The 27914-nt window shown below is 50.9% G+C and overlaps 1 protein-coding gene and 2 long non-coding RNA genes across 6 annotated transcripts in view; 2 read left to right on the top strand and 1 right to left on the bottom strand.

Moving 5' to 3' along the window:
• PRKCE (protein kinase C epsilon) overlaps positions 1-27914 on the top strand; it is a 505242-nt gene that overhangs the window by 185577 nt on the left and 291751 nt on the right.
• Positions 229-27914, top strand: part of LOC149128116 (uncharacterized) — an 85005-nt gene continuing 57319 nt past the window's right edge. Inside the window, exon 1 of the long non-coding RNA XR_016230401.1 lies at positions 229-15240. This is a non-coding gene — a long non-coding RNA (uncharacterized LOC149128116). The remainder of the gene's footprint in view (positions 15241-27914) is intronic.
• On the bottom strand, positions 16096-26922 carry LOC149128117 (uncharacterized). Its single transcript, XR_016230400.1, has 3 exons — positions 21918-26922; positions 20710-21046; positions 16096-20542 (listed from the first exon to the last, which is right to left on the bottom strand). It is a non-coding gene; the product is annotated as an uncharacterized LOC149128117 (long non-coding RNA).

Here is a 27914-nt window from a genome sequence, read left to right as displayed (position 1 = left end):
AGGTACAGGAATCCTTTTGTGGTCATTTTTTTTTTTTTTTTGAACATTCTTATTGTTGTCCCTTATAAATCTCAAAGAGTTATGGTCATCACTTGACTGCTATCAGCATTCTCCTTGCTAGCTTTTCCCAGGGATCCTAAAACTCAGGTCAGAAACTCTCACGCTTTTGTTTTGCAAGTTTTGTCCAGCTTCTCATAAGAATTATTTTTTTTTTTTTTGACAGGCAGAGTGGACAGTGAGAGAGAGAGACAGAGAGAAAGGTCTTCCTTTGCCGTTGGTTCACCCTCCAATGGCCGCCGCGGCCGGCGCGCTGCGGCCGGCGCACCGCGCTGATCCGATGGCAGGAGCCAGGAGCCAGGTGCTTTTCCTGGTCTCCCATGGGGTGCAGGGCCCAAGCACCTGGGCCATCCTCCACTGCACTCCCTGGCCACAGCAGAGGGCTGGCCTGGAAGAGGGGCAACCGGGTCAGAATCCGGCGCCCCGACCGGGACTAGAACCCGGTGTGCCGGCGCCGCAAGGCGGAGGATTAGCCTAGTGAGCCGCGGCGCCGGCCTTCTCATAAGAATTATTACTTGAGAAGTTAAAGGGAGCCTCCATCTTCCCAAAGAGGGGACTGAGAAGCCAGACCCCAACTCAAGGTGCTGACCCATGTCCCTGCAGTGAGATGCCTTAGGCAGCAAGGTTCCAGTCCTGCTCACTCCATGGGTCTCCCAGACTCGAGTGGACGTTTCACATCCTTCAGTAGTTCCTGGCATCCAGAAAACAGTAGAATAACAAAATCCAGAGGCTCAAAAACATTGTTGTTATAGTATACTCCCCAGAGCCCCCCAAGCCCCAGCACAAGTACTTGCTGCTGCCGATACCCAGACACAGGGAACAGGCCCCTTAGTGTGGCTCCATCATTCGTCCTGCCAGAATAAGACTTGTTCCTAGAAGTGTTCACATGCTTCAGCTGAGACAAGGGAATCAGCCTGAAAACAGCGAGCATCAAGCCCCCTTCAAGGAGGAGTTTACAATGTCACCGAGAGACATCGCTAAAACGCTGGATGAGAAATAAGCCAAGAAGCCCTCATTTCCTTCCAAATAGCCTCGAGATGCACAGCAGTTGCTCTGAAATGAATCATGCGTGGTTAACAACACCAAATGCCAACCATTAGCAGATGAAAAACAGAATTGAGGCCTGAGTGTTTGAGAGCAGAGCTCTTCGCGGTCGCTGCGAGAGCCTCCTCCTGCTCTGCAGTGTGAGAGCACAGACAGATCACTTCTGTCGCCTTGTGTGCCTGTGCACTAATGAAGTAATTTAAGAAGCAACAGTCATGTCGCAGCAATAGCATATGGAGAAGGGTGGGTGTCCTGTGTGGATCCTTAGGAAGTGGGGCTCCTGGCTCCTTGCAGCCCTCTAGTTCTGTCCCCATGGTCTTGCTGTGTGTCATTTCTGCGTTCGATAAAGAAGATTGTTTTTGGGAAATTCATGTTTGTGGCTCAGATCCTGCGTGGTCGGAATGGCCCATAATTCAATCATTTGCTGTTGTTGATGTCCCTGTGATTTGCCTTAAAAGAAAAGGATATTTACATTCATCTAACCTAATTGAGTGAGTTGTCTTTCAGGGCCAATTATTCTATTCTTTTATCCAATTGAAATTGCCCAGTGCTGACAGTTTCATTGATTTTCCTTATTACCTGGCTTTGTTGAAACGTTCACATTTTCACGATCAAGTGCCTCACCATCATTAATGGAGCCGCCAACACTGGGGCTTTTATCTTCCTCCTTTATTATAAACCTTTGCTGGGAGCTTGGGCAGGCAGGTGCCCATGTGCACCTGGTGGGAAGGAATGACTTTGAATTACCTATTTGGACTCCCTCCCATTCGTCCCCAGTTTCCTTCCTGGGAAGCATCCTTTATTTTATTTACGAGGCCCTGGGGGTGTAGACTTTCCTCTCAGGAAGCCGGGGCTGTGATGGAAGGAGGTGAGCAACAGACGCACGGTAGTGTGTTTTAGCCATTGGGCAGCTGTTGGGAGGACAGGGTTCAGTGGGCGCACTGGGGAGACTCCTTCCATTGGAGGCTCCTCTTTGAGTGGGCCACCATTAACACTTCCACAGGATTGCTTTACATCTGCGCGAAAGCCCCTAAATGCTGGGAATGACAGGCGTCCTCTTTCTTGAGTCGAGGAAAAATCCAAACAGAAGATAAAATAAACAGGGGCTAGGAATTGATTTACCCGAACTTGAACTTTTCAAGGATATGTGTGATGTATACACATTCATTCATTCGTTCGTTCATACAGCTGTTGGGTGCCTGCTGTACACTGGTTACTCTACTCAGGGGTGAGGGCACAGCCCTAAACAGCATACACAGAAATCCTTGCCCAGGTGGGGTGTGCATTCCAGTGAATATGTGTACGTATGTGCACCTGTGCATGCATGGGCCTCAGCTTTCTCTGCAGTGGCCCATTGCATGCTGGGAACAGGGGTTGTCTCTGGGGAAGGGGGAGTTGGGGAATAAAGGAGTGTGCTTCTCGAGTCTGTAATTTTGTTTCTCTTTCCCATGTACATATGTGTATGAGCTTAAGAATTACTTAGAAATTTGAAAAAAGAAAATGCTTAGGAATTAGGTGGAAATGTGACCATTCCCATAGGGACAGTGACTTCAGGAACAAAAGTTAGAACAGAAAACCCTGTCTGAATCCACAGAACCGATCATCTAATGGCAGGAAGCTCCAGAATCGTGCTCTCCACTCATTGATTGCTCCACAGACCCCTCCAGTACGTACTTGCAGAAACTGAAATTAGGGATTTCCTTGGACTGCACCTGTCCCTTTGGACCGCATGTTCCCGACTTGGAGAGGAGGGTGTGATGCGTGGGACCACTCCCCAGAGTGGGTCGTGAGAGATACCCTCGGTGCAGTAACTCCATGGAGCACCTCACCTCTGCTTGCACCCTGCACAGTCCCACTGTGGCATGCTAGCGGCAGCACTGGCCCAAGCTTGGTCATCTCCACAGACCAAGCTTTGGCACCTTCTGCCCAGCTAAGTAGGGCAAGCGGCTGCCAGTGAATCACACCTGCTTTCCAGGCTTTCATGTTTGTTTCCTGACATTGAAAATAACAGTGATGGGCTGGCACCGTGGCTCACTTGGCTAATCCTCCACCTGCGGTGCCGGTACCCCGGGTTCTAGTCCCGGTTGGGGCGCCGGATTCTGTCCTGGTTGCCCCTCTTCCAGTCCAGCTCTCTGCTGTGGCCCGGGAAGGCAGTGGAGGATGGCCCAAGTGCTTGGGCCCTGCACCCGCATGGGAGACCAGGAGGAAGCACCTGGCTCCTGGCTTCGGATCGGTGCAGTGCACCGGCCATAGCGGCCATTTGGGGGGTGAACCAACGGAAGGAAGACCTTTCTCTCTCTCTCTCTCACTGTCTAATTCTGCCTGTCAAAAAAAAGAAAAGAACAGTGATGGTCTTAGAGGGGGAGACGCTGTCTGTCAGAGCATCTCACCACCATTCCTAGCAGCCCACTAGGAGGGCTGAACCCAGGGCGACTGCAGTCCCCTTTCGGGCGTGCCACTGCATATCCCTGGAACCTGCATCTGTGTTCCGGCTCCTCATTAGTTCACTCCTTGGTTGACCCATTCATTCAGCAAGCATACCGGGAGCTTCTGGTCGGCCAGGCCCCATGCCGAGGATGATGAAGACAGGGCCCATGCCCTCTGGGAGCTCCCCAGTAGGAGACATCCAGTCACGGGTCACGTGCTGTGCATGCGCCCTGGTGGCCTAGTCTGTATGCAGAGAGGGGATGGCAGTAAGGGCTCCATCTAGCTCTCTAGTTCTGGGTCAAAACCAAGAGAAGTTTGCACATAGCTGGGAAGGGTGAAGTGGGAGGGAACCTTTTCCAAGGCAGATCTCTGGACAGAGACGCATTTGTCTCAGCCCAGCTGGAGCTGCCAGGTGTGTTCACCACCGCTGTCCCACGTGTTGGGAGAGGGAGACTTCACCCTGGAATCCTGTGCAAATGCAGATTCTGACACCGTGGGCCTGTGCAGGAGCCTGAGGGGCTGGGCTGCTACCCAGCCCCCAGAAGATGCCCGAGCTGCCGGTCTTTAGCCCACGCTTGGAGTCGTGTGGGACTGACCGTAGGACCCGAGATTTTCCCTCTGAGCCGTGCTGAGCAGGCCGCCGTTTCTGTTGGATGGAGAAGTATGAGGGCACTCTGGCTTCTGTCTTCCCGAATCCTCATCACTGAGTTCTTAGAGTCGGGACTTCTGACTCCTTCTCCGGTTAAACTCTTCCCCCTCGGCTTGCCCTTTCTGCCAGGGAAGGGTGTCGAGAAGGTACTCAGCATTAACAGGGAGGCTGGGCAGTGCCCAGGCTGTGGTCAGCCCTGGCTTCCATTGTCCTCACGAGGTAAAAATGGACGGCATCGGTGTTCTTCCGAGATGAGCACAAGAACCAATTTATACCAGGAAGACAGAACACTAAGTAACCCTTCTAAAAGCAGCCAGTCAGGATATTGGATTTTTTTCTTTTTGGTTTTGTATTTGTTTTTCTATAAATACCCTGAAGTATTGAGTGGTGCTTGAATTTGATCCTGCTGTGCTAATTTTCTCCTGGTTCCTGGGGCTTTAATTAAAATCACCCACCTAGGGACATTGCGAGAACTTACCTCTACGTGATCTTTCTCTGAGACAGGAACTTGCACCTGCTTTATATGGAGGGGGAATGCAGGGAGAGAATTCTGGATTAAGTGCTGTGTACACCGTAGGGGCATAATTTTTACTTGTTGGATAAATGAATGCATGACTAAATGAAAATAACAGGAACAAGTGTCACTTTCCAAGCAAACTATTGAGATAAACAAGGTGTTTGGACCGGCTTTGCTTTGGATAACTGGCTGTTTCATATTCCAGGGTACAGTTACGTGGGTGGGCGTGGGCCTGAATGTTTAAGCTTTCTGTGCTGGGTACTTATTAGGGGCTTTCTGAGGCCACCGCAGTGCCTCTACACATGCCACAACCCCACTTAGAATACCCTGTCTCCTCCCTGTGCATTCAGCTACTTCTCTATTCGTTTAAGGTTTGATTTTTACTTTGCTTCCTCCAGAGAGCCTTCCCACGCTGGTCCACCCCACCTGCACCCCCTGCCTCGCGACACTGGATTTGCCCCCGTGGGCCTCTTTGCCTTTCTATAACCGTGTCCTCATATGTTTGTATCACGTCCATAGCTAGAGTCCAGCTTGTGCCCTGCTGTCCTTTTAAATCACAGCCATTCAAGTACAGAAGTTTCTGTAACAAGGGCCCAGAGCTTAGAGCCAGCCCTAGGCAGGGAGGCTCCTGGCTAGTCTCCTGATTTGACAGGGCAGAGCTTAGAGTTTCAGTCTGTCTTTGTGACTACATGAAACCAGTAGGGGAGCAGGGGCTCTCTTTGTGCTTGCAGCCACGCAGTTGAGTGGGGAACTACACGTGCCGTCAGACCACCACGACCCAGCATGGAACAGGCTACCTCTAGGGACCAAGGTGAAGTCTCTGGGAGCCTGCTAGTGCACAGCCCTGTCTCTAGTGCTGGGCACGAAGCCCTGGATGAGTTACACTGAAATCAGCATTAAGCGGCCCTTTTATAGAAACCAGCAGCTTGGATTCTGTTCCTGGCCCTGGTACTAACCGGTCCACGGAGGGTGAACAAATCGCTGGGTGATTCTGGCCCTCAGCTGGCTTGCGCTGACAGCATTCATGGGCTTAGTTCAGCACACGCTCAGGATTTTCAGTGCTGAGATTGAAGACTTGCTGAAAATAGGTGGGTAAAACTTCTCAATCTCGCTACACTTAGTGCCAGGGAGTCAGACCTGCTGCTTCTTGGCCAGAGAACAGGAGGAGCCTTGGAGTGGGTATGACCTGGTGACTATCTGTTAGAACAGAGTGCAACTAAGGGGTGTGTGTGTGTGTGCGCATGTACACGCTTATTCTGTAGTTTCTTAGGGCCACTTTAGGACCAAAGGGATGACAGAGAGTTACAGCAAGCAGATTTACGCTAGCGTAGTATGTGGGAAAATCCTTGAACAGGCAGACCTTGCCAGCAGTTCAGTATGCTTGAACAGAAAGTAGGGAATGCGTCATTTCTGGAGGTATTCAAGTAGAGACTGAATGAGCATTTCAAACTATGGTAGAAAAGATTCATATATTAGCCAGAGGGCTGGATTGGATAATTGCAGTGATTTTTCTGATTTTAATCTACAAGTGATTTCATTCTTCTCAAGGTTTCATAAGATCTGAGTGTTTGTAATAAATGACTTCCATAAAAATTATATAAATGGAAACTTAGAAGGCAACTATTTATTTTATTAATAAAAAAAATCCAGGGGCAGCACTGTAAAAAGGTGGGGAAATGGAATGTATGAAATAAAAGGAAAAGGGAATAAATAGGACCTTAGCCTCTATTTATAGACTACTTCAACAAGGGTAATTCAAAAGTTCATGGAAAATGCAATTAAAAGATTTTTATAATATGTGTTTTCCATGAAATTTTATAATATCATATTTCTTGAAAATGTAGGCAAAAATGGAAATCTGAAAACCTGAATCTTGCTACTCTTAGCATAGCAGGTAAGCTGCCGCCTACAGCACTGGCATCCTATATGGTTCGAGTCCTAGCTGCTCTGCTTCTGATCCAGCTCCCTGCTGATGGCCTGGGAAAAGCAGAAAATGGCCCAAGTGCTTGGGCCCCTGCCACCCATATGGGAGACCTGGATGAAGCTCCTGGCTCCTGGTTTCAGCCTGGCCCAGCCCTGACTGTTGTGGTCATTTGGGAAGTGAACCCGCAGATGGAACATCTCTCTCTTTCTCTGTATCTCCATCTCTCTTTAACTCTGCTTTCAAATAAATAAAATAAATCTTTAAAAACTTGACTCTTGGGGCAAGCATGTGTCCTAGCACTTAAGACAAATCACATCCAATTGGAGATCCTGGGTTCAATTCCTGACGTTGATTCCTGACTGCAGCTTTCTGCCACTGCAGACCCTGGGATGCCATGGTGATGGCTTAAGCTGGGTTCCTGCTTTTCACATCGATTCCCAGCTACTTGTTCCCAGACAAAGATCTTGGCCAGGCAATGACCCGGCCCTGGCCATTGGGTGCAACTGGATTCCCCACCTCCACCCCTCACTCTCTCTGCTTCTCAAATAAAATCAACAACAACAAATCTGAATCATGGTTCTAAAGGGATAGGGAAGCCATTTGTTTGAATGGACACTTAATTGTGTGAGCTCCTCCTCTGAAGTCTTTGTATTAAGTGAAAAAATGTCTTGTTGCATCAGTATTCACTCCTTAATTTCCCTCTCATGTGGCTATGCGTGTGGAGCTTGCTTAAAGAGCAGTCCCATGACCAGTTCACCCATATACAGTAAATTTAAAATAATTACAGATCATTAAAACTACTGTAGTATAACATCCTTAACCACTGGTCTGACAAAGATGTCAAACAAAGTTACAAAACTGTATTTGCAGCAGTACTGATATACACACAGACATTTCTTCCTATTTTTTCCTTTCTTTTTGCTTTTTACTTGTTAAACTTCTTATTTGGTGAAGTATTAAGTCTTTTTACTATAATGTAATTTTAAGATACATTATCTTGAAAACTAGAAGAAAGAGAAAAGGAAAGAGGGTGGGAGGAAGAGAGGGGAAGAGAGGGAATATCATTATGTTCTTAGAATTCTATCTGCAAATCACACTGAATCTGTTAAAAACTAATAAAAAATTAAAATAAGAATATTTTTTAAAAAGAGTGGCCCAGTGGAGTCAATCTATGAACAGGTCCCTTTGGAAGAAAGGAAGATGGCAACAAAAGCCCCCAATTTGATAGGAACAGCCTTTGCTCGTGCTTGTTCCTGTGGGCTGTGAGGTAGGGATTTTCTCCATCAACTTAGGAAAGTGTTGCGTGGCAGCCACAGAACTGGGAAGGGATGGAAATTTCTTTGGGAAGGGTTGAATTCACCTCAACACTAGAAGGGGTTCCCTTTTGTATAGAAACTTTCTCACTGTGGTGGGTGATGTTTTGTATAAATAGACTGGACAATTTATTGCCTGTATGCAGTGCAGCCCCAGTGAGGCAGCTGGACCTCCCCGTGACATTGGCCTGCCTTCCATCTAACGTTGGCTGTTTTGCCTTCAGAGCTCTTAAAGCTCACAAAAAACGTGAACCCTTCCTTCCTCCAGAACAAGCAAACAAAAGCCAAAGGCAGAAAGGCCAAATCTTATAAAGCTAGATGGAAGGCTTTCTTTTTTAAAGCAAATTATGGGGCTGGCGTTTTGGCTCAACGGGTTAAAGCCCTGGCCTGAAGCACCGGCATCCTATATGCTGGTTCTAGTCCTGGCTGCTCCACATCCAATCCAGCTCTCTGCTGTGGTTGGGAAAGCAGTAGAAGATGGCCCAAGTCTTTGGGCCCCCGCACCCACATGGGAAACCTGGATGAAGCTTCTGGCTCCTGACTTTGGATCGGCTCAGCTCCAGCCGTTGTGGCCATCTGGGGAGTGAACCAGCTCATGGAAGACCTCTCTCTCTGTCTCTACCTGTCTCTGTAACTCTATCAAATAAAAAAAAATGAGTCTTAAAGCAGTGTTTATCTTTAAAAAATCAAATTATTTATTTTGAAAGTCGGATTTACAGAGAGAGAGGGAAAGACAGAGAGAGACGTATCTTCCATTTGCTGCTTCATTCTCCAGATGGCCACAGTGGCCAGTGCTGGGCCAGGCTGAAGCCAGGAGCAAGATCCAGGTCTCCCACGTGGATGGCAGGGGCCCAAGTACATGGGCCATCTTCCACTGCTTGTTCTAGGCCATAGGCAGGGAGCTGGATCAGAAGAGAAGTAGCCAGGACATGAACCGGTGCCCATATGGGATGTCAGCATAGCAGGCGGCGGCTTTGCCGGCTACGCCACAGTGCCAGCCCCTGGCAGGCTTTCTCGAGTCTTGTGTTTGAAGCATGAATAGCCAGGCTTGGTTAGTTCCCCAAGTTTGCATCTGGTGCTTCCTCAAAAGGCAACTGAAAGTCCTAGGGATGAAAGTCGAATGACTGAGTTAAACATTACCATGCGGGACTTGGTGACCATAGAACTAAAATGTTTTATAAAATCTTCTCATTACGTCCCATTTTTTGGACACACTCTGTGGCAACATGTCCAGAATTTTGTTCTTTTGAACTTTTTATGGACTTATTAAATTTTCAGTTGGTCGTCTGGGTGGCCTGTCAACCTGCTCTAGAGCTGGGAAGGTTGCAGGGAGACTGCAGATGGATGCTTTGCTGCATCGGCCTCTCTCCTCTCATCCTGCTTTCTTAAGCCATTGCTCTGATTGTTTTTATAGGGTGGGAGGCCATAATGTATTTAAATGCTTGCACAACTTCTTTCAAGTCCAAGTTCTGTCCACGCAAGGACCGTGTCTCCTTTGATCTCTGCCGCACCTCCAAGGCCTGAGCCGGTGCCAAGACCCAGAGGCACTTAGGAATTATTTGGGAAACGAATCAGGGTGGCGAGGAGTGACTGTGGCTCATGGCGAAGCGGTGGCAGGGCACAGCTGCCTGGCAGGCAGGCAGGCAGGCGGCACCCCGGTGCAGCGTTCTTGCTAGCTGGTGGCAGAGCATCCGTGTTTGGCCTGTGTGGTGTTTGAGGGCTCCATGGTCGAAAGTCAAGAACTGCCTGTAATAGGTGGGTTTGGGGTGACCGGGGCTGCTGGCAGGGCGGCCGCAGCTTGGCAGAGAGGCTTCACCTGCTTAATTACAGAGGTCCCTCCCGCTGCCTGACCTCTCCCTGCCTGTAATTACGGCTCCTTGTGGCCACTTCAGTGACGGGCCAACTAGAAACACCTAGCTTGCCCAGAGAAGGACCTGTTTTGCTTTTATTTTTAATTTTTAAAAACAGAAATCAAACCAAAGCCAAGGGCTTTAGCGTTCGCTTCCTTTACTGTGGGAGGCCTTTGCCAGGCTTTTTTTTTCCTTATAAAATGAACAAATGATCAGTTCTTTATTTGACTTTAGGGAAAAAAAATACCCTCTGTGATTTGTTTCCCTTCAGTCTGTCCTTTGAGCTTAATTTAAATCAGCCTTATCCTCTGTCCCACTACGTTGGTTCTGGAATTCTATGTTGGGTCAGGTGCCCTGCCATCCGGGACCCCGTGAGGATTTTGTCTCCAACCTTTCTCCCCAAAAGGTAGCAACTATCTTGGACTTTGTATTAAGCATCTTCATGCATTTCTTTATGGTTTTACTGCAGTTAACACTAGCAAAGTAGGGTGCTGTGCCTGATGACTGCCTTTGGAAGGGAAGCGCCCTGCAGGTGCGTAATCCACATTAGCAGGCTGCATCTGCCCTCCGTTTTTATATACAGTACACTTGCTGCATTTTTCTTTGTTATTGGAGCTGATTTTGTAAATTACTTGGTACCTTATGAAATTAGTGTTTGTTTACTTATTATCTGTGGCCCCTTTGGAATGTAAGCTCTTTGGGACAAGAGTTTTATCTGCCTTGTTTATCCTTGGTTTCCTAGCAATGTGGAGTGGTGCCTGGTATAGCGTAGTCTGTCCAGAGACTCACTGCATCAGTGGTGTGAGTGAGTTGTGTGACCATTTGCCGTGTAATCACCCAAATGCTGCTTCTAAGGGTTGCTCTTGAAGACTTACGTAGAGTACTGTGGAGTGTATCTCTGGCCTTTTCTTTCCAGCCTGGGTGGGTGGAGCAAGAGGAAGGGACTTGGGAGCAGAGAGCTCAGTTTTTAGACTTTTTAGAGGGGTTGGCCTCCTGGAGGGTGGGTTCCTAGGGGGAGACCACATTTTCCCAGGCAATTTTCTTTGCCCTTCTCTATGGTCGCTGTCAAGTTTGCTGCATTTTCAGACCCTGTTGGCTTTTGCTTTGTTGCTATAGAAACCAGAACTGATAGTTTCAGGGAACTGTGTGTGCATGTGAGTACCAGGGAGGGAAGTAATGGAGGTGGTGGCCATGGCCGTGGCTGTACACGGAGTGAGGACGGTGGGAGATGGTCGCTGTGGAAGTCTCTGAAGGACCTGCACGTTCAGGCGGTTGCTCTCTTGAGAGCGGGTTTGATTTCTCATGGGGCACAGTTGGGGAACAGGCATCCCTTTGTAGCTCTGCACGGCGCTACCCTGGAACATCCGGAGAACCTCGGCTCCTCCCCGTGCCAAAGCTGCTGTGCCCTGGAGACAGAGGTCAATGACCTCTTCCTGGTGGCTCCTGAGCCTGTGTCCCGACAAGTGCTTTTCCGGGAATCAGTGGGCAAGGCGGAGTTCAGATGGTCCTGTGCTGTTACAGTCACACTTTCACTTTTGATAAAAGGATGGGGGTAGAGAAAGGGCCGCAGCAGAGAGAGCAACGAGGATTTTGCTTTTCAGGAAATCAGAACTTCAGTGGGGAGCCCTGCTTCTTATTGGGAAAACAGCAGGCCGAGCCATGGCCTGTTGTTAGCTGCTCCTTCCTGGTGTTAGGGTTGGGTGGGCGTGAGGCTAGAGATGAGTTTGGTTCTAACCTCCACTGGCAACCCTGGTGAGCCCTGGGAGAGTGTTCTGCAGAGGTAGAGGTGTGTGGTGATAGTTAGGTACATAATTTAGAACACGCTGGGTGGTGCTGAACACAGTGAAAAGCACTTATGATGTAAGATAGATTGGGGTAAGTATGCTCTGTAACTACCTGTTCTGCAGGAATGTTTATAACCTGTGTGTGTGGCTGCACATTTAACATTCATCATATGTGTAAGTATGCAGTTACACACACATGCACCCACACTAGGAAACATATCAAGTAGAAATGCCCTGAATCCATGCCTCTTTGTACTTGGGGCCAGATTTCCAAGACAAGCTTATCTCCACTGTCACTGTTATTCTTACCTCCTCATTTTTTAAAAAAAAATTTATTTCACAGAGATTCAGAAAGAGAGAAAGAGAGAGAGAGACCGATCGATCTTCTATCTATTATTTCACTCCCCAAATGGCCACAACAGCTAGGGCTGGGTCAGGCTGGAGCCAGGAGTCAGGAGCTCCTTGTGGGTCTCCCACGTGGGCCACCTTCTGCTGTTTTCTCAGGCACATTAGCAGGGATCTGGATTGGAAGTGGAGCAGCCAGGACTTGAACCGGCGCCCATATAGGATGCTGGCACTGCAGGCAGAGGCTTAACCTTCTATGCCACAGTACCGGCTCCAGTTCTTACCTCTTTCTTACACACTGTTGTTACTCAGTAAATGCCATTGGTACTGTTGGTGACAATGACACTGGGGTTTCTCTTGACCCAAACATTCTGCTGCAGGTTCACCCCGCTGGTGGTGAATCTGTCCATGTACTGCAAAGGCAAACTGCTGTTTGTAAAAAGACAAATATAAGAAACAAGCTAAAGGGTGTGTTCTGCCTTCCTATAATGGAACAATCAACAACCAGTGTAGGTTTTTAAGCTTATTTTTATGCCTTACTGAGGAGAGATGTCCAAAATAACTAAGTAAGAAATGTAAGTTAGAGTAGTATGTCTACTGCAATCCCATTTGTGAAAAGAAAAAAGGATACACACGCGCACACCCAGAGACTCCGCGTGTGTGCACACAGACGGTTGTACGTCTGGAAAGTGGGAAGAAGGACCAAGGGGCTTTCGTTTCATTTTCCGTTCAGCTGATGGTGTTGCCTTGAACGTGTATTTACTTCATGTTTCTTACTTGGAATTCCTGGTTGTGCTGCTTCCTGCTGTGCCATGACTACCTCCCCTTCCCCGCAGCACACAGCTCCTCCTCCTCGGGCCTCACCCCTCCCCAGTGCAGCGTGGCCTCCTTCCCTGCACGCACGCACACATGGCTGAGCGGCAGGGTTGTTCCACGTCCCAGCCCCTGAGCAGCTGTCCCGAGAGAAGCCGTGCACCTGGAAGTGTGCGCCATCACCAGCCTGTGGCCTCTGAAGGGTAGGTGTCTCAGTGCCAGCTCTCCCAGCTTCCCGTGTCCCTGGAGCTGGCCTCTGAGCCTCTGGCCTCCACTTCTCATAGCCCAAAGGCTGCGTCACTGGGACATCTCTTGACAGGTTACCCCACGCATGACAGGGACGGGGTTGTCACATTTGGGGGCTTGGGGACTGCTGGGACTCAGCACAGGCAGCTTAGTACAGAGTCAGCCCTGTCCTGCCCCCAGGCTGTGCGTAGTGCAAATGCGGGCACACATGGGCGCTCCGTCATTCCCGCTGCTGCCTGACGGCTTGGCAGGGGTTGTGTTCGCACTGCCAATGCAGCCAGCCTCCTGCCTCAGATCAGAGCACTCTGGCCGAGAACCCCAGGGGAAGACAGCCCTTCCTGGCCACTTTTCTTTTCTCTGGTGTGTGCATGCTGCACCACCCCTACAGCTGGGGCCAGTGCATGTGGCTGGAGGGCGTTGGTGGCGGGGAGAGGAGGCGGCTACACCTGAAGTTGGCCCTGTTACTGTGGGTCTGCTGCCCTTGTTTTTCAGCACATGAGGGGAGCGCAGAGAAAGCTCCCCTCACCTCGGCTGTTCCCCAGGTGCTGGAACTTTGAAGGCCAAAGCAGCATATGGGGGGGTGCATCTCCTAAACTCCCTCGGTGGCACCAGTAGAACAGCCCTTCCTACAGTCACTGTTGGTAGAGGAGAAAGCTGAGGTTCTGCGTGCGCACTGGCTGGAGAGAAAGCCAGCATCAGCCCAGGGGCCCGAGAGCTGCCACCATGAGAGTCAGAATCTCTTCCCTGCCTGCTCTTCAGCGTCAGACCCTTGGCCTAGGGGCCCTGAGCCCTCGGACTCTGCGGAGAGTTCTCTCTCTTTTTGCCACTTTCATGGAGGGAGGCTCATAGCTTTGCTTCCGTTCTCAGAAGAATTCAAGACCTCAAGGAACCTACGAGCAACTGCTTGGCTGCGACCACGCCACCCTCCTGTAACCTTTCTTCTTGTCCCCTTCCTGGAAATGAAGTGCTTGCCACAACAGACTGTCCTAAGCAAGCGTTTTTCACTTGCAGGACATGTAGAACATGGTGGTGGAAGTTGCTCTAAGCTGTAAACTCAGGTGTCTTCTCGCGGAGAAGGTGCTGAGCCTAAGTGTCGCCTGCTTTGGATGCGTTGAGATTGGCGCGTGTTCTTCCAAGGAGTGTGAGGGTGGAGGGTTTGTGCCTGCCGCGGAGGAGCCCAGTCCAGCCTTGCCTTCTTTCTTCTGTTCCTCCCCACCGTCTCCGTGCGTTCTAAAGAGATGTCTTGTTTTAGGAATGCTTGTTTGCATGGGAACCTGACACTGGCTTCAGCTTCTCTTTGGTAGCCAAGGGCTTGTTTTTCTGGCCATCGCCCGCTGCGGGGGCAGTCTGGAGCTGGGTTCCAGGCTGCAGAGCGGTGGGTCTCAAACCCGAGCCGTGCATCAGGCTCACCTGGAGGCCGGTTCAGCTACAGCTTGGTGGGCCACTCTCCCAGGCTGTGCTTCTGGAGGTCTGGGCTGAGGCCAGGACCGTGGGTCCCGAACAGTGTCCCAAGTAATCACAACTCTGGGCAGGAGACCAGCCTTGGAGAAGCCCTGTTCTCAGGTTTGTCCAACGTTTATGTGCAGTTAAGTCACCTGGGAGACCTTGTTCACATGCAGATTCTGAATCAGGAACTCTAGAGTGGGCTCCGAGAGCCTCTTCCGGAACCAGCTCCCAGGCGAGGCCAGCTCTGCTGCTCAGTGAAACGTGCTTCATGGAAAACAAAACCCTAAAAGCTGGGGTTTTCAACCCTGGCTACTCAGCTGACTCACAATCAGGGGTTTGTGGCAAAATGAGGAGGCGGAGAAAAAGCAGGCAGCCAATCAGAATCTCTGGGGGTGGAGCCTGGCTGTAGATCTAGCTCCCCAGTTAGTGGGAGTGTAGTTGAGCTGAGTGCACGGGTGAGACAGAGAGTCTGGGTTTTGAGGTTGTGAGGTTGCCAAAGTCTGCCCTCTATGTAGATGGAGTGTTACATGATTGACTACATGATGGACTGGGGGTGTGGTTTGAATGGGTCTCCTCCACAATTCTCTTGTTGCCAGTGACATGGCATCAAGTTGGGGGGAGGGAGAGCCTTAGGAGGTGGTGAGGCCAAGAGGGCTCCTCCGTGGGGAGGGCGGGGATGAAGGCCTTTATGAAAGAGGCTTCCTGCAGCCCTGCCTGCCCGTCCAGAACACAGCAGCACCTCCTGCCCCCAGAGGTGCCACCTTGGAAGCAGAGAGCAGCCCTCGCCAGGCCCCCGGGCCTGTCTGTCTCCAGAGCCAGTCTCAGGTACGTTGTTTTCGTAGCACAGGGGGCTGACAGCGGCCATTGATTCCGCTGCAGTCTCCCGTTTGACTCATTTGGGAAGCTTTGGAAGACAGGGGTGAAGCAGTATGTCTGGGCCGAGCTTCCCAGCGGGGTGCAGGGCCGTGCTGTCCCCTGCGCAGCTGCTGAGCACCCGCAGCCGCTGAAACATAGACAAACGGTTTAAATGCTGAAAATGTAGCCCCCCCCCCCCCCGACATCCGTCGCTCTCGGTCCCGTGTGGTCAGAGGCTACTGTAGACTCCCACCGTGGCAGAACGTGCTTCCGGACGGCACTGGTGTATGGAATGCACTTGTCTCCTGATGTGGGTCCTTAGGGGTTTATTGTCCTGTTTATTGTCTACTTTCTAGATCTTTACACTTGTCTATGGTAAGACGTTTTAAAAAGTTGCCCAGGACTCCTCTCAGTTCAGCCCGAGTCTATCAGATGCAGCCCAGGTACCCACATGGGTCTGGCAGCTCCCCATGTGTTGACCATGGTTGTGGCTCCGGGGCCAGTTGAATGGGTGTGTTAGGAACCAGCCGCAGCTGTGCTCCTGCCCCCGGAGGTGGGGTCTTCTCTCCAGTGCTCCGTGCTTGTGTTTCCCTCGTGTGGTTAGTGAGGACGAGGCACCTGCCCTGCCTTCCTCCCACACGGGCCAGTGAAATCCGAGAGAAGAGGAAAGGAGGCTTGAACAAGCTCACCTGGAGCTCACTGCGTGCAGAGCTCAGGGGCTGTCACCGTTCCTTGTGCAAGGCACGAGGGTGAGGCTGCCAGCATCAGCTCCCAGAAATACAGCAGGTGCAGTGCGTCCGAACTGGAGGTAAACTGTGTAATTTTTAGCATAAGTTATGTTCCACACAGCAGCTGGGACTTGCATAGAGTAGAAACTTATTTTCTTTAGCAACCTGGACTCGAGGCCTTTTCCCCGCTGTGGAGGCCCTGAGCTCGCTTTCTCGTCTTTCTTTTCTACAGCTGCAGATCCAGGGGTTCCTTTCGTAGGGGGGATTTCACGGGGAGCCATTGTTGGGAGGGAGAGCAGATCAGAGAGTTGGAGACTTAGCTTTTCTGATGCAGTGCAGGACAAGCTTCCCACGTCGCCAGATCTTTGGTTTGTTTCCTCACAGGTTTGGAGTTTTCCTTTGTATAGACCTGGCACATTTTCCATGAGGTGTGTGTGTTGTTGTGTCTTTTGGTGCTAATGTGCTTTTAATTTCAAAACTCAATTGAATATGAGGGCACTTCCAAAGAGGTTGGGCAAAGTGGAATTTTTTTTTTTGTGCAAAAACTTCAAAGTCCATGTATAAATTCTGCATAATATGCGTCTTACCTGAACTTTTTGGAGACCCCTCACATAGGCGAGCAACCTACTCCTATTGCCTGACAGGGACTGATGAAGCCGAGCCATCCACCTTCCCTCCACCTCCCAGCCTCTGTGGGACAGCCCCTCGGGGGACCCTGCACATCTCCCCAGCCACAGGAAGGCCACTTGGTAAAGAAAACAAAAATCCTCTCTGTGGTAGTGTCCCTCCCTAGAACCAGGTGGCCCAGTGGATCCACGTGGCTGCAGCTTTGTAAGGACATTGGCTGCCCCGCTTCCCCCTGGAGCCGTGGTTCTCAGTCCTGCTTCAGACAGGAATTACCAGGACGCTTTACAAAGCACTGAGACCTGGCTGGTGTGGGCTGTGTGCAGGGCAGGTGCGGTTTTTAAAGTTCCTCAGGTGATTCTGGGGCTCAGCCTGGCTCATGGTCATCTGCTGAACAGCCCCAAACTCCCGAATTTCTTTTCCTGTCCAGAAACAAAGCTCTTTTCGGGACACTTTGTCCATCTGCGGTGATGAAGCCCGAAAGGGGCCCCACATAGGTGACCTTCCACGTGGTTGTGGGGGTTGCTAGATGAGCCCCCCGAGCTGTTCTTTTCCTCTGAAGTGTGTGCATTTTGAATAGTGGATGGAATACTCTATAGCGTGACCCGATGAAAAGAAGTGCTCACTTGGTGTGCAAGGTGCACCTGGTTTCCTTGACCTGGAAGGCTCTTTATGATGTGGGGAAAAAATCCATTTGGCAGCTGGGTTTCAGAGCTGGTGGAAATGTTTGACAGACACTTTCAAGAATATCTGGCCAACTACTTCAAATATAAAAATCGATAATTGAACACTAATGACTCAGATTCGCTAACAGCTGTGGAGAGACACGGCATGTGCTAAATGTTAGCTGTCATTGTTGTCACTGGTGTCAGTGTTGCTATACATTCCAGCCACGTCCTTCATGGGTGAGGAGGACATCCAAAGCTTCATGTTCTGTGTCGTCTTTGGAGTTACTACTGATAACACTAATAAATGCTAATACCAGGAAAGTCTCAAAATGCCACGAATGATGAAAAAGTCACAAGACCTACCACTTAGTTCGCTCCTCTTGTGTGCCAGGCCCTGGGCTGAGCCTTTTGCACAGGCTGCCGGATGGGTTTTCTCTATAACAGCACTAGGTCAGGCAGGGACAATGCTTCTTTCCATTGCCCTAAGCAGAGATTGTGTTGCCTGATGGAGCGTACCTGGTAAGCTTGCTTCAGCGCCTCACCTGGGTAGTCCCTCCCCAGGGCCCTGGACTTGTCCTTTGGGGGAACTCTGTGACTGTGGGTGACCTGGCCTGTAACAGGAGGCACTCGGAGTAGCGGTTCCCATGGTGCTCACTTCAGCTGTGTCTGGATTCCTTGTCCCTTGAAGAGCCTCCATCTCCACTGACTTGGTGGGCGACCAGGTTGCTAGGGTGTGACTCTGGAGGTGCCTGGATGAAGGGGGACCCAGGGGAAGTGGTCTGACCAACTCTGGAAAGGAAGGCGTCTGGGCCGAGTCAGGTGTTAGCATCACGTCCCAGTACTTGAATGATCTGGGGACGCTGACCTGTTTGAAAAGTAGAATTGGAGAGAAGAACACTTATCCTTAGTCCTCGGTTACATATTTAACATCAGCCGTTTGATTTGGGCCTTTACGCGAGACTGTTTAATAAAAAGCATGTTATGGTTTTTCGCTGTCCTATTTCACCAGACATGTGGAGAACAATCCCCGACCTGTCGTCTCTTGGAAAGCATTTTGGCAGTGAGGAGGCGGGGAGCCCGTGGTGAGACGTGGAATGGAAATTGCGTGCTGTTCAGCTGCGGTTTCTCTTGGTTGCTTCAGCAGTGGCCCCTTGTCAGGTTTCTTTAGCTGCTCTAAGCCTTGCTTTCCCTGTCTGTGGGCAGGGTTGAGAGTTCTGTCCTTGGCTCCACCTGTTGACAGGTGGAGGTCACAGTGAGCACTCAGTGACGACAGGGACCTTGGACCCGTGAGGCTTTAAACCCCAGTGGGGCCAGAGGCATGGGGGGTGGAGTGGGAGAAACAGGATGCCCAGAAGGTGGTGCGTGAATGCCTGTCTCCACCCCTCCCCAGCAGCCTTGGGCCAGCGGCAGGGCCTGGTTGTCAGGGCTACTGGGAGGGGGCTTGTCAAGGCCCCTCCCCCAGGGACCTTGGCCTTGGCCCTGCTCCCTCTCCAGAGGAGCTTCAGTTGGGCAAGGTGCTGGTTTTGAGATCACTGCATGCCCTCCCTGCGGGGACAAAGGGAAGATGGATCAGGGCTGGGCGTGCGGTGCAGGGGGACCCACGGCCTTTGTCCAGAGGGCATTTACATGGATGGAGCTTTGAACTGCTGGAGATCAAGTGCTCCGGGAAAGCTGTGGTTTCATCATCCGGCACCGAGGAGAAAACGCCCAACAATGGCTTCATTGTCCTGTGCTTCTGCTTTGGGTAGAAATCCCAGCTTGATTTCTGAGCAGCAAGAGTGATGAGGACATTCAGGGGAGGAACAGGTGGTTTTTTTTTTTTTCCTCCCCAGACTCCTTGAGAGCAGATGATTTAGAAGGAACTCCAGGAGATTAAATGGGATTCAGGTAAACAGCTGAAGGGTTTACATGGGATTACGTTTTAAAAACGCTGGCCTAGGGGGGTGTTTTCCTTTGCAAAAATGAAGGGGGCGCAAAGCAGCAGCTTTGGAAGCTGAGGGCGGTGAAGACCTGAGGGGTGCAGGGTGGTTTTCTGCACAGCCGCTCCCACGACGGTGCCCAGGGACAGGGGACAGCCCTCTTTCCCACCCACTGGAAGCTTCTCCTTAGTCACTGAGGTGTCTGCTCTCTGGAACTGGTGGCCAAGTGGAGAAGGGGCAGCAGCCTGAGCGCCTTGGGCCAGCCACACCTGTGCCCCGTAGAACACCTGCCCTCATTCCAGCAGAGTGGGGAGCACCCACCTGTGGCAGCCACTGCGGTAGTTGCTGGGGCTGTAATGTGAACAGGACAGGCCTGTGTCTCTGCCCTTGTGGTCATCCTGTTGTGTTTTCCTAACTGCTAAGTTGGGAAGAGAGAAAACAGGAGAGGGGGCATGAATGGCAGTGGGTCAGGGGCCCGAGAGACCTTTGGGAAAGGCCTGGAAGGAAATGTGGGTATGGGCGAATGTCATCCTGCACAGAGAAAACGGCAGCGCAAAGGCCCTGCGTGTGCAAGGAAACCAGTGTGGCTGGGGCTGAGAGAACAAGGAGGCAAAGGGGCAGGAGGCCAGGTCGGAGCCACAGCAGAGCACCCGCCCAGGGCTGTGCAGGTCAGAGCTGGGACCTGGAGCAGAGGCCGTCCCGATCTGTAAAGAGATCATTCTGGCTGCTGGGTAAGAAGGGAGAGCCGTGGGCAAAGGCCGAGGCAGGGGCTGGTGGGGGGCCGCTGCCGTGACGCATCAGGCAGGGGGAATGTGGAGGAGTAGATTTCTGGATGCACCTGAGCAGGTGGAGTTGAATGCTACTGACAGGCCCAGGGAGGGTGGTGAGATGCAGGGAGCAATCCAGGATGGCTCCAAGGCGTTGGTTCTGAGCAGCTGGAGGGATGGCGTTGCTGTGGTTGCTGTCCACTTGGGGGAGATGCGAGGCGTGGAGGGCCTGTCTCAGAGCTCTGTCTTGGCTGCGTTGAATTTGCGATGTCTGGGAGATGTGGGAGGCAGCTGGCTGTGTGCGGCCGTGGTACTCAGAGACTGGTCCCGCTGGGGAGTGTGGAGGAGTCCTGAGCACGCGGTGGCCCTGCAGAGCCGGAGGGCCCTTGCATGGCTGCGCACCTGCTCATCTTCCGGGTGAAGGGCTAAGACTGGAAACTGAGAGGAAGCATTTAGCAGTCCCCAGGTCGACTTGACCTTGCCACCAGCGCCAAGGGCAGGTTCAGCAGGGTATGAACAAGTTGGGATGTTATAGATCTTACATGGTGGCTCATGCGTGGTATGAGCTGCATAATAGAATCATGCATAGTAGATCATCAGTACACTGCGACCGAAATAAATTAAAACACAAAACAGGGGTTGTTGCTCAAAGCATCCACAGCTGCTGGACCCCAGCAATGCTGGGGGGGGGTGTGTGTGTGACCCCTCTGGGAATACTTGGGACCGAACTTACAGAAGCCTGTGTTCCTTCTCCTTTTGTCTAAGACTCAGGCCCCGCCCTTGGCCAGATGATGTCAGCATTCTCCCTTGGCTCCCCGGGCACCTCTGCTTCCAAGCCCCTCCTCCAGGAGGTCGGTGATTCCACTGTCTGCTCTGCCAGGAGCCTGCGTGCCTCCCTGCTCAGTGTCAGTCAGGCTCCTCCCCTGGGCCCTTCTCCCATGACTCCACCCTGCCTTCAAGCTGGGCATCCAGCAGTATCTTCCCAGGGCCACCTGGGACTCCCCAGAACCGAGACTCTTGGATGTTCCAGGCCTGGGATGAGGTGCGCTGTGCTTTCAGGAAAGCGGGAGCTGTTGAAGAAGGAAGGAGGAGGCAGACATCAACAGATGCTGCTGTTAACCTTTTTGAGTCTTTATTTTAAAAAATATTTTATTTATTTGAAAGGCAGAGTTAGAGATGGAAAGAAAGGTCTTCTATCCGCTGGTTCACTCCCCAAATGGCTACAACAGCCGGGGCTGGGCCAGGCTGAAGCCAGGCGCTTCTTGCACATCTCTCACATGGGGGCAGGGGCCCAAGCACCTGGGCCATCTTCCACTGCTTTCCCAGTACACTAGCAGGGAGCTGGATCAGAAGTGGAGCAGCCAAGAGTCAAACCTGCGCGCATGTGGGACGCCAGCACTGCAGGTGGAGGCTTAACCTACTATACCACAGCACTGGCTCCAACCTTTTTGAGTCTTAACCTTCCCTTCCCCGTAAAACGGAGCCAAGTCTTCCACCTCCCAGTGGTCCGAGTGCCTAGAGCCGGGCACCTGCAGCTCCATCAAGTCACCCTGGAGGGTCACATCCTCCCTAGGAATGAAGCCTTGCTTCCGTGTTTCAGCTCTCACAGGCCTGAGACTTTGGCAGGGGTCCCTTTTCTCCCTGGCCCTGCCTTCCCTGCCCGTAAGTTTTTGGCCAACGCGCAGGATCCCAGATTGCTGGACTGGCTGTGCCTTTGTCCTGCTGGTGACAAGAGGGGGCGGCGACAGGGACTTCTATGATGACAGTGACCTGCCCTGAAACATGCCTGGCCTCCTGCTTTCTGAGTCTCCCATCGTTCTTGGGACCAAGGGAGGGAGGAGACTGCTCACTCAGCCTTGGAGGGAGCTGCCAGTTCCCCCAGGGGTCCTCCTGACATTTGGGCAGTGCCTCTCAGAGCTGTTTTCCCAACTTGTCACTCACCTCTGAGACAGTTTCTGATGGCCACCCTGTCTGGGCTCCCTGCCTCCTTCCTCTCACTGTCGGGCTTGGAGCTTGGGAGGAGTCGTGTCTGGAGGGTGTGGCTGTGGGAGGCGTCACAGATACAGCGCAGGTGCACCACCTGTTCTGTTTTATTTAAAGAAGCACCTTGACCGCCCCTTGCCTGCAGGTTCTAAATTCCTGGTGATCAATCTGCAGCTGGTGGTTTTCGTTGCCGTGAGCTGCGCACTGCTGTTTACCGGGAGAGAGGCTGCTTAGTTTCTGCTTGTTGCTGGCACTGGCTCTCAGATTTCAGAATATGCTACTCAACAGATGGCAGCTGGGGATATTTGGGAATTAAGCACCTGGTTCTATTTGTCTGATTCTGGCTTGTTTTAATTTGGGGGTGTAGCTGACCTCTCCTAGGCCTGTGTTTCAGGCAGGTAAGAGTAGCTTGTTTTTCTTATTTCAGAAAGGGGAAATGGATCCAACAGTAATTATGAAGGGAGTGTTCGTGTGCGCATACAAGAGTATTTCAAAAAGTAAAATGGAAGTGAAAGATAAGTTTATTTTGGTGCAAAAAATATTTTGAAATTCATACATAATTTTTTTCAGAATTTGCATTTTCCATTAACTGTCTGAAGATCCCTTGTGTGTATACCTACAGGTATAACCTATATACAATGCATGTCCATAACCCTAAGTAGGGGTGGCTGGTGTCCCCAGGCCTCTGGGATGCTGAGTGTTGAGCACAGGGATGGTGTTGGCTAGTGGGGGGACACACAGGCCCTTCAGGCAGCTCGTCCAGGCGAGACCCAGTGCAGAACTGGTAGCAGCAGGTGTCCTTGCGCAATGGTGGAGAAAGTCACACATCCGAGCCCCAGCCTCAGCCAGCAGTACTGGCGCCCACCGCACATCTGTTCTGTTCTAGTTAGCATTTTCATCTGTTGCTTCAAGTTGCTATGATCTGAAGCCTACCCATCTGTGTCCACAACCCTGCGGAAAACTCTTCAAGCTGCAGACTGGTTTTGCTGTCACGTGCTGTGGGGAATGTTAGGGGCTGGCATTGTGGTGCAGCAGGTTAAGCTGCTGCCTGCGATGCCAGCATCCCATATGAGTGCAGGTTTGAGTCCCAAGTGCTTCATTTTGAATCCAGCTCCCTGCTCTAATGCACCTGGGAAAGTAGCGGAAGATGGCCCAAGCCTTTGGGACATGCACCCACATGGGAGATTCGGCAGAAGCTTCTAGCTTCAGCCCTGGCCATTGCGGCCATTGGGGGAGCGAGTCCGTGGATGAAGATGGGCCCCACCACCACCACTGCCCCCATGACTCTGCCTTTCAGTTAAATAAGTAAATAAATCTTAAAAAAAGAAAAAGAACGAAGGATGTCAGAAACACCAGTTTCCAAATCTGGAGACACTGGGAGATGGGCTGAAGGCTTGGACAGAGGGAGTCTCTGGCAGATCCCTTTCATACTATCTTCACTTACAGGAGAGGCGTTTTATAGAAAACGCTTTCATTTTGTTCTCCTTCAAGTCTGAAGACAGTAGAGATCAGTTGGGGAACAGGTAAGCTCAAGTTAGAGGTTTTCCCACCACGAACGCTGCTCTGGGGGTGCTGAGCTCCCCTCCCTGTGAGGGATCCCATGGTGGCTGCTGCTCCACCTGCAGGGGCTCCTGCAGTGCCTGGCAGGTTGGACTGAAGGAATTTGCAAACTCGTCAAAGACATTTTAGAAAGCAAGTGACCTTGTATCTCCTCCAGGGTCAAGGTGCTGGGTCTTTGTGTGTGTTGTGCCATGCTAAGCTGATGCCTAGTCCTCAGAGATGCTAAATAGCTGTATGTGAATTAATAACAGTGGACAGGTTGTGCCACTTCTAAAGAAGCCTGTGCCAGGCCGGCGCCGTGGCTCAATAGGCTAATCCTCTGCCTGCGGTGCTGGCACACCAGGTTCTCTAGTCCCGGTTGGGGCACCGGATTCTGTCCCGGTTGCCCCTCTTCCAGGCCAGCTCTCTGCTGTGGCCCGGGAGTGCAGTGGAGGATGGCCCAAGTGCTTGGGCCCTGCACCCACAGGGGAGACCAGGAGAAGCACCTGGCTCCTGCCTTCGGATCAGCGTGGTGCACTGGCCACAGCGCGCCAGCTGCAGCGGCCATTGGAGGGTGAACCAACGGCAAAAAGGAAGACCTTTCTGTCTCTCTATCTCACTGTCCACTCTGCCTGTCAAAAAAAAAAAAAAAAAAAAAGAAGCCTGTGCCCAAAATGTTGGGTGACCATGGCGGGAAGACCCTTCTGTGGGTGCTGAGTGTCCTCATCTGCTCCCCAGATTTTGGTCTCTCCCTCTGGGACATGGGGAAGAAGCTTCACTTCTTTGTACCTCATTGAGCGCCTGCATATGAAGTAAGAAAACACTACAGTGGCTCAGAAACCAGCGTGGTTTAACTGGTCTCCCTACTTCCAGTTTCCCCTCACTTCATCATCCACAATCTTGCCTGAGTGGTTTAATGTTAATGTGCACGTCTCATCAGATCACTCCCGTGTTTAAAATTATTCAGCATCTCCCCACCTTCAGGATACAAATCTGAATTCCTTTATCAGAAGGCAACCCCTCTGGGGCCGCCCACTGAAAAGTGGCATCCTGTATCAGAGCACCAGCTGGAGTCTTGATTGTTTATTTGGCTGCTGATCCAGCTCCTTGCTAACATGCCTGAGAAGGCAGAGGAAGATGGCCCAAGTACTTGGCCTCTGCCACCCATGTGGGAGACCCAGATGGAGTTCCTGTTGTGGCCACTGGGGAGTGAACCAGTGGAAGGAACACGATACCTCCCCCTCCTCTTCTTAAGAAAAAGAAGCAAACCCCTCTGTCGTCTGGTCCCTGTGGTCTCTTCCAGGTCATCTCTAAATTATCCTCACCTTAAAATTACATTCTAGGGGCCAGCATTGTGGTGTGGTGGATAAAGCTGCCACCCGCCACACCAGCATCCTATATGAGTGCCAGTTCGAGTCCCAGCTGCTCCACTTCAAGCAGCAGAAGATGGTCTAAGTCTTTGGGCCCCTGCACCCATGTGGGAGACCTGGAAGAAGCTCCTGGCTTCGGATGGGCCCAGCTCTGGCCGTTTTGGCCATTTGGGGAGTGAACTGGTGGATGGAAGATCTCCCCCACTCCCCCCACCGTAACTGCCTTTCAAATAAAAATAAATTACACTCCAGCCCCATCGTTTCCCACACGGTCCAAGTTGCTCTGTATTTGTGCTCAGAGCACTGGTTCCTTGTATGTGTGCTTGTCTGTTGTGTGGCAGCTTGAGCTTGTCAGTGATGTCATCTGTGTCTCTTCCAACCCCTTGGATAAATTCTGTAACAGTTTTTAACCTGCGCCCGAGTGGACCAGCCCCGCCTCCCCTTCAGGCTCATCTCGGGCCACGTTTCCCTTTCATCTGTACCCCTGACCACACTGACCACCAGGCCGTGCCACCGTGCAGCTGCTGGGCTTGGCAGATGCTGTTCCCTGTGCCTGGATAGCTGTTCTTCGCCAGCTTGACAGCTGCTGCTTCTTCATATTTTATCTTATCTCTTGCAAACAGCAGGCTTGTAGATTTTGAATAACTCTAGTCCGACCATCTTTGTCTTTTGGCTATTTGTCTATTGTCTATTTACATTAATGTAAATGCTTTAAACAGAACCATTCTTTATGAATGCTCTGATCTGTTTCTTGTCTTTTGGACTTGCTTTTGCCTGCATTCACTAGCTGGAAAATGGGCATTTCTTCCTGTTCTTTCGATGATTGAGTGCCTCGGTAATTGCTGCTTAAACATATTTGTGCTTCCTTGTAACTTCCGCCTTCTTGTGGATAATAGAAGGACCTTACCATGGTCTCATTACATTTATTTCCCTGCACTCATCTTACATGGTGCTAATAATTTAAACACACAAAGTGTAATTACTGTTTTATGTAGCCAATATCTGGGTAGATCACATATTTAACACTGTCTGCTCTTCTTTCTTATACTTCAGACTGTTCATTTGGGATCATTTTCTCCTTTAGAAATTCCTATATTGAAACATGCAGTGGAACACTGTTTGAAAACATTTTCAATCACCTTATTCTGGGATGATTGTTTTTTTCTGGTATAGAATGCTGGGTAAGGAGTTGTTTTCTTTCAGTACAGCGAGAGTATCATTCCGCTGTCTTATATGATTGCCATTGAGAAGTTAGCTGTCAATCTGTCAGTTTTGAAGATTATGTGATTTTTTTTCCGGGTCCCTAAGATTTTTATTTTTGCCTTTGGTGATGCATATTTTCATACCGAAGTGTTTAGGTGTGCCTTTTATTTTTCCTTCCTAGGATTTGGTGGGCTATCATTTTACTTTTGTTTATTTGAAGCAGAGAGAGAGAGAGAACAGAATGAGAGTGCTCCTGTCTGCAGGTTCACTCCCCAAATGCCGGCAGTGGCTGGGGCCAGAAACCAATCCAGGTTTTCCATGTGGGTAGCGGGAAACCAGTCACTCCATCTATCACTACTACTTCGCAGGATCCATGTTAGCAGGAAGCTGGAGGCAGGAGCCAGGTACCAAGCTCAGGCACTCCCATGTGGGACGCAGGCGTCTTAGCCACTGGGTGGAACGCTGCCCCCGGCAGCTTAAACTTATATACTAGTGTTTAGAAAATTGCCTCCGATGCTCCTTGTGCCCATTCTCCCCGGCCCCTGCCCCAGGATCCTGATTAAATGGACTCCGTCTCCTTGGCTGTGTTTTCCATCTTTCACTTTAGGTGGTTCCCTCTGGATAACTACTTCTGACTGCTCCTCTCTGCAGCTGCACCTAATGTGATATTAAACTCTTCTAGTCAGTTTTAAATTTTGGTATTTTTCATTCGAGAAGTTCTATTTGATTCTTCTTAGGTGACTAAGTTTTGTGTTCTTGACATATTTTTAAACTTGTGTTCATATACATACAGATATATACATATCTTAACATCACCCTTGTATACGTGGTTGTTTTTGGTCTGATAATCCCAGCACTTGGAGTCTGGGGCTCTGGTCTAGGGTTTTCAGCTGTTCTTGCTCACGGTGTCTGCTTAGACGTGCTTACCTTTGGACGGTCCTTGAGCTTGCAGATGTTATTTGGGGCTGATTACAACACCTTCCTCCCCTGTTTCCTTCTGCAGGATGCCCAGTCATCCAGACCCACTTTAAACCAAAGCAGGGCTTGAGTCTCCTGCAGTTGACAAATCTGCCTGAGGGTTCATTTCCAGCAAATCCTTATCTTCAGGTGTGGGCGGGCCCTTTGGGTCCTGGTGCGTGGAGGGGAATCTCACTATGCTCAGGTGTGGGGTCCTGGGGTGTGCAGGGAGGTCTCTCACTTCTGCTCAGGTGTGGGGTGTGGGGTCCTGGTGCATGGAGGGGAATCTCACTATGCTCAGGTGTGGGGTCCTGGGGTGTGCAGGGGGATCTCACTTATGCTCAGTTGTGGGATACAGGGTCTTGGTGTGTGGAGGGAGAGCTCTCACTTATGCTCAGGTGTGGGGTGTGGTGTCCTGGTGCATGGAGAGGGATCTCACTATGCTCAGGTGTGGGGTCCTGGGGTGTGGAGGGAGGTCTCTCACAGACCCTGATCTTTTTATCAAATCTCCTCATCTTAAAAAAAATCTTCCACACTAAAATGTAACTTTCTAGGATTAGTAAATACCCACAGGGCAAAAGTGCCGCCCTGGGTTCACGTTTTTCTTCCATGTCTTTAGTTCTCTGCTCTCTTATCTGCGTGCGGATTTGAAGTTGTTTGAACAGTGTGGTTTAGCGTTTTGGGGGGGTGGGCTTTTTAGTGACAGAGTTGGTGCCAGCGACCAGCTCTGCCATTGCTATAGCAGAGGCCTCGTCCGAGCGTCACTTCTCCACGTGCAGTCGAGGCTGAGCCCAGTCTCAATTAGATCTCCCCGCTATAGACCCCTCATCCTGCTTTGTCCCTCAGGACATTTATCTCAGTTTGTCATCTTGCACATGTTTGTGTA

Source organism: Oryctolagus cuniculus, chromosome 2 (assembly GCF_051225735.1).
Source record: "Oryctolagus cuniculus isolate XC-2025 breed Fujian yellow rabbit chromosome 2, ASM5122573v1, whole genome shotgun sequence".
NCBI lineage: Eukaryota > Metazoa > Chordata > Mammalia > Lagomorpha > Leporidae > Oryctolagus > Oryctolagus cuniculus.
This window is presented reverse-complemented; position numbering and strand designations above follow the sequence as displayed.